The 13,948-nt window shown below is 33.5% G+C and overlaps 1 long non-coding RNA gene across 3 annotated transcripts; it reads left to right on the forward strand.

Moving 5' to 3' along the window:
• LOC137000240 (uncharacterized) lies at positions 1 to 12,361 on the forward strand. Of its 3 annotated transcripts, XR_010890519.1 has the most exons (5): positions 1 to 1,878; positions 2,128 to 2,254; positions 2,418 to 2,467; positions 5,570 to 5,629; positions 11,432 to 12,361. It is a non-coding gene; the product is annotated as an uncharacterized lncRNA (long non-coding RNA). The 3 variants fall into 3 exon arrangements; XR_010890518.1 differs by having other exon boundaries at positions 1 to 2,254; XR_010890520.1 differs by lacking the exon at positions 2,128 to 2,254.
• Positions 12,362 to 13,948: the final 1,587 nt, after the last annotated feature.

Below are 13,948 nucleotides of genomic sequence, written 5' to 3' on the forward strand. Positions count from 1 at the left end.
TTTTCCCACTTTTTGTCCTTTCACTCTTTTAGCTTCTTAGCTCGCCCTCGCTGAGCTAAAGCCGGGGCCCCACGGCGCGTAAAGGCTCGCCGAGCCACGGCGAGCCGAGCCAAATATGACGAACCACGCGCCGTGGGACCGAAGTGATTCGCTATGGCTCGTAGCTCGTCTAGGTTCGTCAGAGGCTCGGTTCGTGGCTCGCCTAGGTTCGTCAAAGGCTCGGCTCGTGGCTCGCCTATGCTCGTTACAAGTTCGGTTCGTGGCTCGCTTATGTTTATTTACAAGTTTGGCTCGTGCATTGTCAAACGAGCTTTAACAAGCCACATAGGCTCCAGCGCGTGACTCGTCTTGGTTTCAGTTTGTAAAAATTACGACTTACGATTTACTGGACTTCTCGACGGCTCGTTAGAGAGTGATTATTCCGATAGATCATCGGAGTAACGAGTTTTTGGGCGAAGGTTCTCGCATGTTCGAAAGCCTTCCCTAATTCCGTGATATTTGCGCGGATTCGCGCTCGCGCAGAATCGATCATCGCGCAGCATCGATGATAATCGATGCTTCAATTGCCGGAAGCTGGCGTTGTCTATCGGCCGAAATCAGTAATATTTTTCAATAGTGCGAACTAAATAATTAATAATTGCCTAGAAATGGACAAGTTCACGCGAGTACTGACAAATAAATGGTGCAACGACGCGGCTTGTTGACTCGTGACTCTGCAAGTCCTTTGACTCGCGATCAATTTACCGACATTCAACGGGAAGAACGAGCCGCGAGCCGCGAGCCGCGAGTAATAGCGAGCAATAGCGAGCAATAGCGAGCCCACCCCGGTCCCACGGCGCGTGGTTTGTCATATTTGGCTCGGCTCGCCGTAGGCTCGGCGAGCCTCTACGCGCCGTGGGACCCCGGCTTAAGAAGTTTGTGGTGATTAGGCGGGGTAATAATGAGCAGCTAAGCAAGCCTAAGTGAAAAGCAGTGAAAAAAATAACGATTTTGTGTGCAAATAGTTGACTTTATAAGTGATTCGAACGCGGTAAGATATATTGCTATATTTGCGCGCATTGGTTTGATTTGTCTTTGAGCATGCGCATTGTCGATTAGGCGCATTATATATCCATCCTTGTCTGCGTCAACTTTCAAGCCTATGCTCCTTCCAGTAGTATATGTTCTAAGGTTTTAACCCCTCACGCTACCGCTCCATAAATTCTTACGTCTATGGTTGAAACGTTGCGAGTCTGCCTCACATCCGTTCCATGGGAAATTTGCCGCACATTCAACCAGACCATCATATTTAACAAGTCGCTCAGAAAATTCTTCGTAAACCTTTGAAATAAATCGTGTATTTTATCCGCTAAAAGTGCATAATCGGCGTGAGTTATCAGCACCGAGCATGGCGATTAAAGTAAACAAATTCTGGAATGTATTATTTTTGATATTTTACGCAACTAACAATATTTTTCCATTGTTTGGTTTGAAATTCTAACGTGCTCTACAATTTAATACATCTTGTGTTTGTTACATTACAATGCACACTACAGTTTTTATTACATGTAACATTTAAAAAATTCATTTCTAAGATAAACATTTTTCATTTTGCTTGCTCCGAGTGCGTGAAGAATATCGCAGAAGATATGTGATATACTTATACACGTGCACGATGTGTTGGGCCCCATATGTTGGGCCTGACCACGTGCTACATTGGGCTTACGACACGTATTTTTCTTGTTGCACATGGTATGGCAAATTCAAATGGCAAAGTAAAATATAAAAATAAAATACACATAATTGACAACAAATGCGATTCTTCGATGGAGCTAATGTGAAAGTCTGACAATAAAGCGGAATTTGCAGTGGATCGAGTAAATTGCAATATCCTAGCTGGTAATTATAATTATTTGTTTGTTACTTAATTGTGTACATAATTATGATAATATATAGAGAACACAATTACGTTTGTATTTATTAAATATTTATCAAAATCTTTGAAAATATTTATTGAAAGATTTATTAAAACATTTATTGAATATTTATTAAAATGTAGAAATTATTATTTCGACAATTTATAAAATATAATTATGTTTTAATTCAAATAAATATAAATAATATGTAATAATTATAATATAAAATCAGAGTTGGTCTTAAGAAGGAGAGAACTTGCATATGAAGGAGAGAACAAGTATGCGAGCTCGCTAAAATAAAGGGACTCTGGAAAGTTCCAAAGTTCTCGAAAATTTTTTCAACACCCTTTTCAAAACAGGTACCTAATCTGCACATAGTAACGGTCATACAGAAAATAGGTGCCACGTGAAGGGCATCCTCTTCTGCTTTATTATAAAATACAATATATAAGTTTATAATAATTTATATTATTATTATTTTTTATATTATATTTATTTTATATTATATTATTACTTTTTTAGATATATATATAAAGCTGGGAAGGCTAGGCTTTGCTAGGATACAACAATTGGTAAGTAAATTAATTATATTTAATTACTTGCGTAATTGTACAAAATTATATTATTATACATTGTTTACCGTGCTTTATTTACCTGCATTTATTATATAACGATTGAAAACGATTTTTTGACTATTATATTCTTGCTGATAATTTGCATTTTTACAAAGAATTAATACAATATAAATATTTTGCATTAATTATTATGTCTGCTGTTTATTACTCTTATATCATAAACTTACAAAATTAAAAAAATTTTAATTACATAAACATTTAAGAAAAAATTTGCTCTTTTACTTTAATGTTTTTGCATGATTAATATTAGGATTACTGCAAAAAAGATTAGTATTTTTCTTTTTTTTTTACTATATATTTAAAATGTTATTAATTTCTATTAAAGAATATAATTTAAGGCCTAAAAATTTAACCTTTTTGTCATTAATTTCATCAATTATATATTATATAATTTGTTAATTTTTAATATTGCAAATTTTAAGTTTTTTTTATTTATTTTATCTAATTTTAAATAAAGTGAAATAATTCGCGGACAGCACAAGAACAAAACTAAGGGGAAAAAAAAAGAAAAATCACTAAAGTTTGATTGTATTTTAAAATTGTACTTATATTCTCAAAATAAACGGTTCCGTAGTGAATAATGAGCTTTAGAAAGGATAACCCTCTGGTTATGAGCATTCACTAGAAGTTTTCGTATAGACATTAATATTAAAAACTCACGTGTGTGCCGGGTGTGCCCTCTGTAGAAATATATAGCGAACAGTTACAAATGTCGCGGAAATTCTACCGTGTAAAGCAGCCTTTCCCCAAGATTTATTCCGTCGAATGTCTGCTTAATATACAAGTCAACTTTTATTCGAAATCGGACATACTACTGTCTATGTGATGTTTGTTATGAGCCACGTGCCAGATATAACAAAATCCTGAATATGATTACAACGTGAACAGCCTGTGTCGCGTTGCGCGGTTGAGATAACATACGGTGAAATTTTAGGTATAAAATACATAATTCATATTTATGTTTAGTTTCCTCCGCGATATGTAGCAACATGCTTAATATATATATATATATATATATATATATATATATATATAATATTGTAATTTATTTAGACAGAAGAAATCTAACAGAGGCTATTCCGATACTTTATGTGAGATGCTTGCAAACTCCCGTTCGATATTTTGCTGTGTATACATCTATTTTAGAGTTTATAAAAAGAGTTTAAACTTAAAACTCAAGAAGAACTTTAAAAAACTCTTTAAGTTTTAATCTGCAGTATGCATAGCTGAGATAATAGTTGCTACTTAAACATAGCGACAAGCAAGAAATTATTGCAATCATTAAAATTGCCACTATAGATTGAAAGCATAAAAGTAGTTGTCTAATAGCTATACAAGTTAACTTTCCAATAACATTTAACTTTTTCCGAAAATGATAGATGTATAAAAATTGCAATTCACTTTGCGCTACACTAACGAGACTTCGCGAAACTAAGTTCTAGCAAATTCCGTCAACAATCATACATACGCGCATTGCCTGCGATAGGGATGGAGGGTACTCAAGTCAGGATAGCGTAAAAACGTTTCGGGGAAACAGAGTTCCTTTTCTTCTTCTCGAGTGTCATTCTAACATACCTCCGCTTGAAAATCTTTGTCGTGCATTTTAAGAACCATGGCTACTTGCATTACATAACGGATTTTTCGTTCTCACCTCGAAGGACATGTACGATTTACGATTATTGATGCGCGTCTTTGCCAAAACCGTTTTTAGATTGATTGATTCGATAATTCAGCAATCTTATAAGTAGTAAAATGTCTACGACAAAGATAAATAAGAAATGATTTATTAAAAAATATTTAATAAGAATTTTATTTCTTATCTACATATTTTTAGATGCCGTATAATGTTTTTAACTTAAGATATTAATCACTTTCCTTTGTAAGATTTGCTAGAGATTTTCTACATTTGGATCCATACTTAATTTCGAATAAAATTAATAAATAAAATTATTCAAAGGAATAAATAAAAAGCTAAATAGCCATTGCTAGATGATCGTGATAGTGTATTCAAAGACAAATAGTAAAAACAACGTTTGTTGTTCGACTTGTTATCAGGCCTTCTTCAAGTTCATAGTAAAGAAATGTAATATTTATAAAGGTCGAAACATTGTTTTTATTATTTGTCTTTGAATACACTAGCAACCGACCATCTAGCAACGGCTTATTTATTCTTTTGAATTTATTTCATTATTTCAACCTTAATATATTTTAATTAAAAAATAAAATTATATTTTATGTGCATAACGAGTAATATTTTGGAGAAATATTAAAATAATTATTTTTGGGATAAAAAATGAGGTCTATTGATTCTTTTTATATAAAGGTCTATTGATTTTTTTCATATAATGTTTTATATTAAATAATATTTAGATAATATATTAACTCTTTTTAATATCTACTTTTTTTAATAATATTCAAATAGCATAGATTTTCATTTTTTTGGAATATTTTTATAACAAATACAATTTATATTTTTATATTTTTTAATAGAAAAATATTTAATGAAAAATATAATTTAAAAAAAAAACAATTTTTGTAAGCAATTTGCGAACTGTATGCGTTTGCGATGGATATTCCTTGAACGGTGCGAGAATAGAGTGATCGATAGGATTTCGGGCGAGTGTCTTTTGATATTGTCGACGCGTTGGAGACGTGCATTTCAATTGTGTTAGTCATAGTTAGTCATAGTTAGTCGGCATAGAAAATTCGAACACGTGTTGAGAGCAATCTATTCAAAACGAGGAAGAAAAAAACATAGGAATGCGAAAGATATTTCGTCGACATCAAGTCTCGCAAAAGAAGGTAGACACGGAAAAGAAACCAACAACTCCAATTTGCTTTTTATCTTCACAGACTAGAATTAGTCATAGTTAGTTAGTTAGTAGAAGCGAAGAAGTTATTATTAAGCAGCAATGTATTTTTTCGGATATTTAACGTTATAAAATTAAATAAGTAAAAAATAATGTAGTCATATAGAATAATATATCTTTATTTTTTACACACATTTTATAACATTTTATACATTTATTTTTTCTCTAGTTTGACTGGGAATTGAAGTATCGTCCCGGGCGGTGTCTGCACGTAGTCTTCATTACTCCGGTGAGTTTGTTCTTTATTATAATATTTTTATTTAATTGTTTTCTATTTTTCTTAACCATCTTTATATATGCTTTTGATATGTTTTATGTGATCTAAACTTTTTTCTTTTTTTACTGTATTTTGATGAACTAAAAAGACTCTGAAATTGTAGCCGACATAATTTTTGTGATTTCTACGTAAATTAATTTATAATACTTTTCGCAACATCTGCTGTTTTTAACTTTTATAGCCTTTTTTGTCGTTGTCTTTCCCTTGTTTTACTTCTTTTATATTGAAATTTATTGCTCCACGATTTCATGTTAGGGACAATTCTAGTCTGTGAAGATAAAAAGCGAATAGGAGTTGTTGGTTTCTTTTCCGTCATTGGTGTCTATCCCTCTTTTGCGAGACTCGATGTCGACGCAATATCTTTCCATGTCGCATTCCTACTGTGCTTCTTTCTTCCTCGTTTGAATAGATTGGCTCCCAGCACGTGTTCGAATTTTCTATGCTGAATCGCCTGAGACTTTTCTTACAGGAGTTCCTTTCCCTTTTACTTTTCCTTTTTTTATTGTAGACAGAGTAAAATATCTCAAGATACCAGAAGAATTTGTTTTGAAAATATTGTAGCCTGGATATCCGTGATATGGATATTTGAGTATTTAAAAGATTAGGCATATTGAATAATTAGAAATTTAATTGTTACCACAAAATTAATTTTTGATCGCATTATTTCTTTTTGACCAAGTAATTTCTATAGTACGTTCAATGTATAATGATAAGTTTCGTGCTATGTAAAACTTATCCATCTTATACATATAAAAAACTTGCAGAATACCTTCGGAAATGCATTACTAATAAACCCACGTAACTCTTGCATACTCGTTCTTGAGATGTTGTATATATAAGAAGTAAAAGAAATATCGAATTACGAAATAAGTTAAGATAGAGAAAGATGTCTTGCCATGAAATAAACGTATCGATATTATTTTTTAAATTTTCTGCAGTGTAGGTATAATTTTAATCCGCAACGACAAAAGAAGGCTATAAGAACACGAAGCGCAGATGTTGGAGCGTAATAGATACTATAAATTAATATACGGAAATATCATAAAAGTGTCTTTGCCATAATTTCGGGCCCTTCTTCGCTCAACAAGGTACAACTGAGAAAAAAAAGAAATTTAACAAATAAACGAAAAGAATGTAATTTATAGTTGCTTGTGATATCCGAAAGGAGTTATAAGTATTGCCATTGGATAGCCATTATTGTATTGCGCCCAGCAATAAATTACTATATATAAATACACCTATAAATTTAAACGTATTTTCTTAGATCGTATTTCTTAAAGTTCTTTGAGTTAAAATAAAAAGACTGAAAATTTGCTACAAGCTGTATGTAAAATGAAACAAGCATACAAAATTTTTTCAATCTTTTAATCTTACAAAATAGCTCTTTAACGAGTCTTTTAAAATAGTTTTTTATCAGATTATTTTGTTATAACTTTTTAACTTTATTAAATTAATTAATAATTAATTCTTAACTATTAAATTAACAGGTTTTTTGTTAAAGACATGGGTATAAAGCAGTGCTACTCAATCTTTTTGTATATGCGAGCTACTTTTTTTTTTAATAAAGCGACTTCGTGGCTGCTCATGTACGAAAGAAAAAATATAATATTAAATATAAAATTATAATATGATTTTAACATTTATTAATAGAAACTAATAGAATTTATTAATAGAACTAATAGAAATTAGTAGAAACAAAATAAATATTAAAATTAGAAACATAAATTTTAATTAAATAAAATCAAACAAAGTACAAATCAAAATGTGAAGATCTATCAAAAAGCATGTCGCTATTGACCGGTAGATCGCGATTGATTAGTTGGGCACCGCTGGTAGAGAGCGTTAAAATTTCATGTCTTGCATTATCTTGAACATTTTTGAAAACAAGATGTTAAAGGGAGAAAGCTTCACTTACGCCATAAAATAATTTTGTACATTTAAGAGTTAATGGTGAAAGAAGCGATCATAAAACTTCGTCTATCTACGGAGAAAATGAGTTTCTTGTGCAATTGACAAAAAAAAAAGCATGAAACGCATGAAACGTATCTGCTGTAAATTTGCAAAGTAGAAAGTCGAAGATATAAGTGTTCTCCCTGTTCTCTTTTCTCCGCCAAGTTTATCAGAAAATGACCTCGACACACGCGCTCTTCCATGACGGCGTAGCTCGTTTTGTATGCGCTCCCTGTGTTTTACAAGACAGATCTAATGTCTTTTTCCAAGTTCTTTCGATGCCATTTCGTCGGTGACTGCAGACACTTAAGCTTTTTTTTACTGGAAATATATTAGCTTTGTACAAAATTGGTATTTCACACATTAACGAAAAAAATGTTTTATCGCACGTTACGTACATCTTGATTAATTAATGATATCGCATTAAATATAAGATTAATTATGAGATGCAGCAAAGTAAAAAAAGAAAAATTTGAATTTATAAGAAAGATATGAGGCTTCAACTTCCTATTTCTCACTGTTTGGGGCGGAAATAGTCGAAATTTTCGGTTATAAAACAACTTGGAAGCGTTCATATGTATATTTCCGCACATTCGACTGCATTTAAATTTTTAGTACTAAAAATGTTGTTAAAATCGGACTTGGGTCGGATACGGAACTTTAGTTTAATATTTTTCTTTATTTTTATTATAGGAGATAATATCAATTCAATTTTCTATCACATGGTTTTAGAAAATGTCTTATTTTAGCGTTTATTTTTTCTATTTTTTGATCGTAAAAAGTTTTGCATACAAACGAATATGCTTATATAAATAAATACAGTGGCCCATATTCAGAACACGCTTATAGTGATCGTTAGTGCGTTAACAAATCGAAATCTGATTAATAAAAACGATAAGATTTTGATTTGTTTGCGCGCTGACATAAGTTATAAGCGCGTTCTAAATACGAGCTATATTATATTTTTTCTTTTTCTTTATGTTAATATAAAAATTTTTTTTATATACATGGAAAGAACACTTTTGCTGAAAAATTTAAAAATTATGACAGATACAGATCTAAAAATAAAATTCGTTGGACATTCAAAATTTATCAATAGAACACTCGATTTTGATTGATGAATCGTCAAAACTTTTTACTGTAATATCAAAAAGATCGGTTCTATTAATAAATTTTGATTGTTCAACCAAATTTATTTTCAGATTTGTATCTGGCACAATTTTTAGATCTTTCAGCAAAAGTGTTTTTTCCATGAATAATAAAAAAAAAAAAAAATTTATATTAATTTATATTACTGTAGACAAACTGCTATAAAAAAATCTTTTTAAAGTTGCAGACACAGTCACTGCAACTGTCCATTATTATTATTATCTCCGAAGGCAAAGAGCGTGCATCGAAACGGTAAATTCGAAAGATTCATCTGCAATTCTCTTTCTTGCAACCTCATTCTAAAGGAAATTAATCTCTGCCTTTTGCCGACGCGATCATAGTTTTATTGCGGGGTAGCGCTGTAATTACGACGAAAACACCGGAGTGCGCGCGCCGATGGGCTTTGGTTTCCGCGGGAAACTCTATCCCTTCGCGTTTGTGTTACCTCTTTGACTCTAGACGCTTTCCGTTCGATGCGTTTCTAGTCGAGGATATAATACCGATGGCGACATGCGGGAGTTTGTTCTAGTGATACTGTGGTCAACCGAACAGGAATACCGATGCATCGTACGCGAGCGCGCGTCGTATTCCTGTGATCTTAGCACAAGGCGCAGCTTAACATGCTACTGAAACGTCGTTGTTAATGGATCGAGCTCGCATTTCACCTATTGTGTACCCAGGAAAGTGGAAACTGGCAGTGGACGAGATGTAATTTCATTATTAATCTCGCTTGCTGGAAATCATGACGTGCGACGCATGAGATCTCTTTGAGCTTAGGATGCACTTTAACCTTTTGGTTTTATTTGGGTTTAAACGAATTAGGTCAGATTTTTCTTTTACTATCCATAAAAATATTCCATGTTTGTATTCCACAGTGGAATTAAATAATATGGATAGTTAAATGACATTTGGATTTATGTAGCAAATGCAAATTTTTTTTTAACACAGCTACGAAATAATTTTGTTGATTTTTCGTGAATGGATAGAGATAAACCATTTCAAGGCATAATTATATTATATATTATATTATTTGTCAAATTCCAAATTACAAAATATCGTAATTACGTGTCTTTCAAAGAATTTGCAAAATCAGTTTACTCATTCGAATAATCCCGCATCACAAATTGGAGCGCGGCCATTAAAAGTTAATTACGTATCTCATTATATATGCAGTGGTTGATAATAAAATAAACATACTACAGTATGCAACGACTCGCATGTCAATCAAGTTTATCGTGTAAAATTTTGTTGCGTTGTAATACCATGTTTAAAATTTTTTAATAAAATAAATGTTAAAACAAAATAAACGTTACATTTGCTCATGTACATGCTTATGATTGACAAGAGAAAATTCCGTAACATATTTTTGCGTAAAGTAGTCTGCACAAATGATAATGTATTGAGATGAAGCAAAAAGACAGCAGGAAGGGGGGGAGGGGGAGTTTGTTTCGGGACACAACGTACAGGACAGCCGAAACTGCTGAAAGTAATCGAGTGTTTCTTTCGAAAGGCAATACGCGTCTCACGAAATTAAGTTAATCAGAAAGAACCAATTTCTTTGGGAAGTACTGCGGCGTGGTACGGGCAATGCCTTCCGAATCAATACTTTACGTGTCGCGAGAGAGGAGCCTCTCGGTACAACGCTGCAAAGCGGCTTAGCATCTTCATCGATAGCGCGTCCACGTCAGTCTATATTTATGATGTTTAAGTGCGTGCTCCTTGTATACTTAATGGACTTAACGGAAATCATTATCTTCTTAAACTTCGTTAAACTCGTTTGTAATACTGCCTAAGTGGTAATTAACAGCGATCGCCGGCTGTTTATCAATAGTTCAATAGATTCCACGCATTAACAGCTTTAATAAAGGATTGAATTCCACTCGACGCACTTAAGGCGTGATGAATCGACATGATTTATTCGACGAGGCAATCGCAAATTGCGTTATCGATAAAGTTTTGACTTAACTTTGTATTTAAAAAATGTAGATAAAGAAATTAGCATGAACGCGCACTAATATTGTAAACGCGATGGGATTTTTTATGCACTATCATCCGCGGTGAAACTTTCTAGTGGATTTCCATCGAATGTTGCATCAGAATCGTTAAAAAAGCTACGGTCATAACTAGTCCTTTCAACGGAAGCTCAGGTTGGAAAGTTCGACCACATAAAAATCGTTGCATCGAGTTAAACCACGCGATGCGCCGTAAGCCATTACAGGATCCTTCATTGAGACCGCGCCCATATTCTTGTACTGTATAATACTCGTTGATAATAAACTGGATTCTTTCTTTGCAACAAACTAACACCGTTTACTTTAACAAGTGAAGAAAACACATTTTTTTCGCCATTAAATAATTGCAATTTCCTTAATTTTTTATTATTAAATGGTCGAATGGCAGTATTATAGTTCAAAATGCAATTTTTTAGATCATAGATTAATTTTTCGATATTTTATTTTTAGAAAAAAAGAAAAAGATAACGGAATTGATTAAAATTAATTGACATTAGTGTAATTGACACACGAGTCATTCAACCACTCGCAAGATTTAAATGCGATATTTGTCACAATGGTTCACGCACACCTGTATTTGCAGAGTAATGCAAATTGTGCGGTTATTTTACAATAAAACTTATTGATGTCTTTATTTTGGCAGGCATTTGTCGTGGAAGGGTCGGAGTACTTACGGTGCTCCAAGTTCCACGAGGTGTCGCGATGCGTCGTGAATCCAGCATCGTCGGCGCCGCATCGACCGCGAAATTGCCTGCTTCGACTACTTGTTTGACGGCATCGTTTGTTCAACCGGCAGCCGCGATCGGTGGGGAGCAGAGATATCTCTTACACCGTTCACCTGCAGAGATTGTGGCTAACAGTACGGAATTGACGGTAACGTAGAAAAGCATGGTTGTTATAAGCGGCCTATACACCACGCCCGGTCTAGCCCGCGAGCTGGGGCGGTGCCACCGCCGTAGAATCGATATCTGTTCACTCTTACCGGATTTTATTTACCGGCAGAAAACTGGGAGGGAAGAGACATTGGAATCAAAAATAAAATTGCTGCGTGGGGCGAGCAGGAAGTGAAATTGATAACGGCGAATTGTCTATAATTGATGCGCTCCATTTCACGGTTGGTTACTGCGATCGGAATTACTTTTAAATTCTAATTCGTGCTAAAGCGATATTTTCGATTTAGCGAGAACAATAAATGTTTCATACAGTCCATTCTTCTTTTGGATTAAATATATAACTGAACTATATATCGATTACAGTATATCGATAAGTATATATTGCGCCGTATAAAAAAAGAAAGAAAATGGAAATCAAAATGAATTTCGGCCTTTAATGTATCTTATAGGCGTCATCGGTCTATCGCTTATTAATTTTACCTAATAAGTTCATCTATGAAAGTTAGAGTGCAGCCTAAAATGTAAAAATTGAGTTCCCAATTTTAACTGACATTAAATGGCAACATTAATGCTCCGTCAGTGCAATTATGCTGACGTAATTTTCTGCAATCTAATTTTCATCATCGCGCAGATACGAGAAATTAAAGCTTCTAAGGCTTTAGCAAAGTTAAAAAAATGCAGCTTTTGAAATTTTGTCTTGATTATATCTCATTCTATCTGCGCGAGAAGTGACCATTGAGGCACATATAAAACTTGTGCCAAGCGGATTGCATTAGCGCTCTACATTTTTATAAGCTACGTGACATATTACAACGTAATTATTGAGAGCGACGGAAGTGAAATAATGAAAACTTGAACTTTCGGGATTCGCCTCGCCCCGCTTTAATCCGATTTAGACACGCGTCCTGAATTACAGTTAATTCCCGTGCTTGTAACGCCGTAGTTAATCGAGATTCTACGACGCGCCGCTTTTACAGGATGCGTCCCTCTTATTATGGATGCATGTCGAAGTCCCTTTATCTGGTGTAGCGTCCAGAAAAAGGTAGGATTACACGTGTGACGAGGCTACCAAGATAGGTGCATCGCACCCGCCGTATAACGATAAAAAGCCGCGCCTTGCAGCGGAGCAAAAAGGGCGTCCCTTACCGGCAAAACAAACACGACGTCGGCAATAAAACGTAAAGCAACCTTTACGGCATAAATAGGGCGAAAGAGCATCTAATGGGTTCACCGTCGTTCAACAGAGTGATAACTCTCGTAAATATTCTATGATATAAACCTTATTCACATCTTATTCGGCGATTATTTCAGAATCACTCGAAAATAGTAAGAGTTCGATATCTTGGTTCAATTTCACCACAAATCTAATATTTGCAAACATTCAGTTATTGAGACTATTAATAATTAGAATACAGAAAATCCTACGCAAGTGCATTACAGCATTAGGTAATGCAGAGTAAATAAAAAATAGAATTGCCGAGAGTTTCTTTTTAGGATATTTTATCTTTGCCACGTACTGTGAATAAAAAAAGCCCCGATAACAGATATTACTTACGGTTAATACCGAATTACCGAACCTACCGATAATATTATTAACGAGCTCTGCTTTTGCCTTGCAATCAATATATCGGATTTCTTTCATCGCCAATAATATCAACGACATCGGCGCCACGAGAGTGTCATTATTCTCGCGGAGACGCCCACCAGACATCGACGTCATCGAATAAACCCAAAATCAATTTCTCCGGCAAGGATGATAGGCTTTTTGCACAATGTCTCTCCGGTGGTCCACAGGGCAAAACAGTCATTTTTATGTTACCAATGTTATCTGAGGATTTCTCGAAAGACAGAATAGGTCATATGAGTAATTTTTCATTTATTTATTTTAAAGCAACGCTATGATATTAAGAATAGCAAGTATTGAAAATGAATAAAAAAGGCTGACGAAGAAGGAAATAAAAGATTGAAGAAATTGCACTTACTGAAAAGAAACAAAAATGTAATTTAGCGCTCATTTCAAGCAAACTGGCGTATGTGTAATAAATTAAAGCGTAAAATTTAATTTTTATTGTGTAATATAAAACTGATAAAAAGTATATATTTATAAGAATTTAATTGACTTATTTAAAGTTTAATTATAAAATTTTACTCTGAAAATATATTAATATTTCGATAATATAAAGTATATGAATTTAAGAATTTATGGTTTTCTAAATAAAGTTATTTCGCGATTTCGAAGTTTAAACATAACATTTTTGATGGTTTAT

Source organism: Linepithema humile, chromosome 1 (assembly GCF_040581485.1).
Source record: "Linepithema humile isolate Giens D197 chromosome 1, Lhum_UNIL_v1.0, whole genome shotgun sequence".
NCBI lineage: Eukaryota > Metazoa > Arthropoda > Insecta > Hymenoptera > Formicidae > Linepithema > Linepithema humile.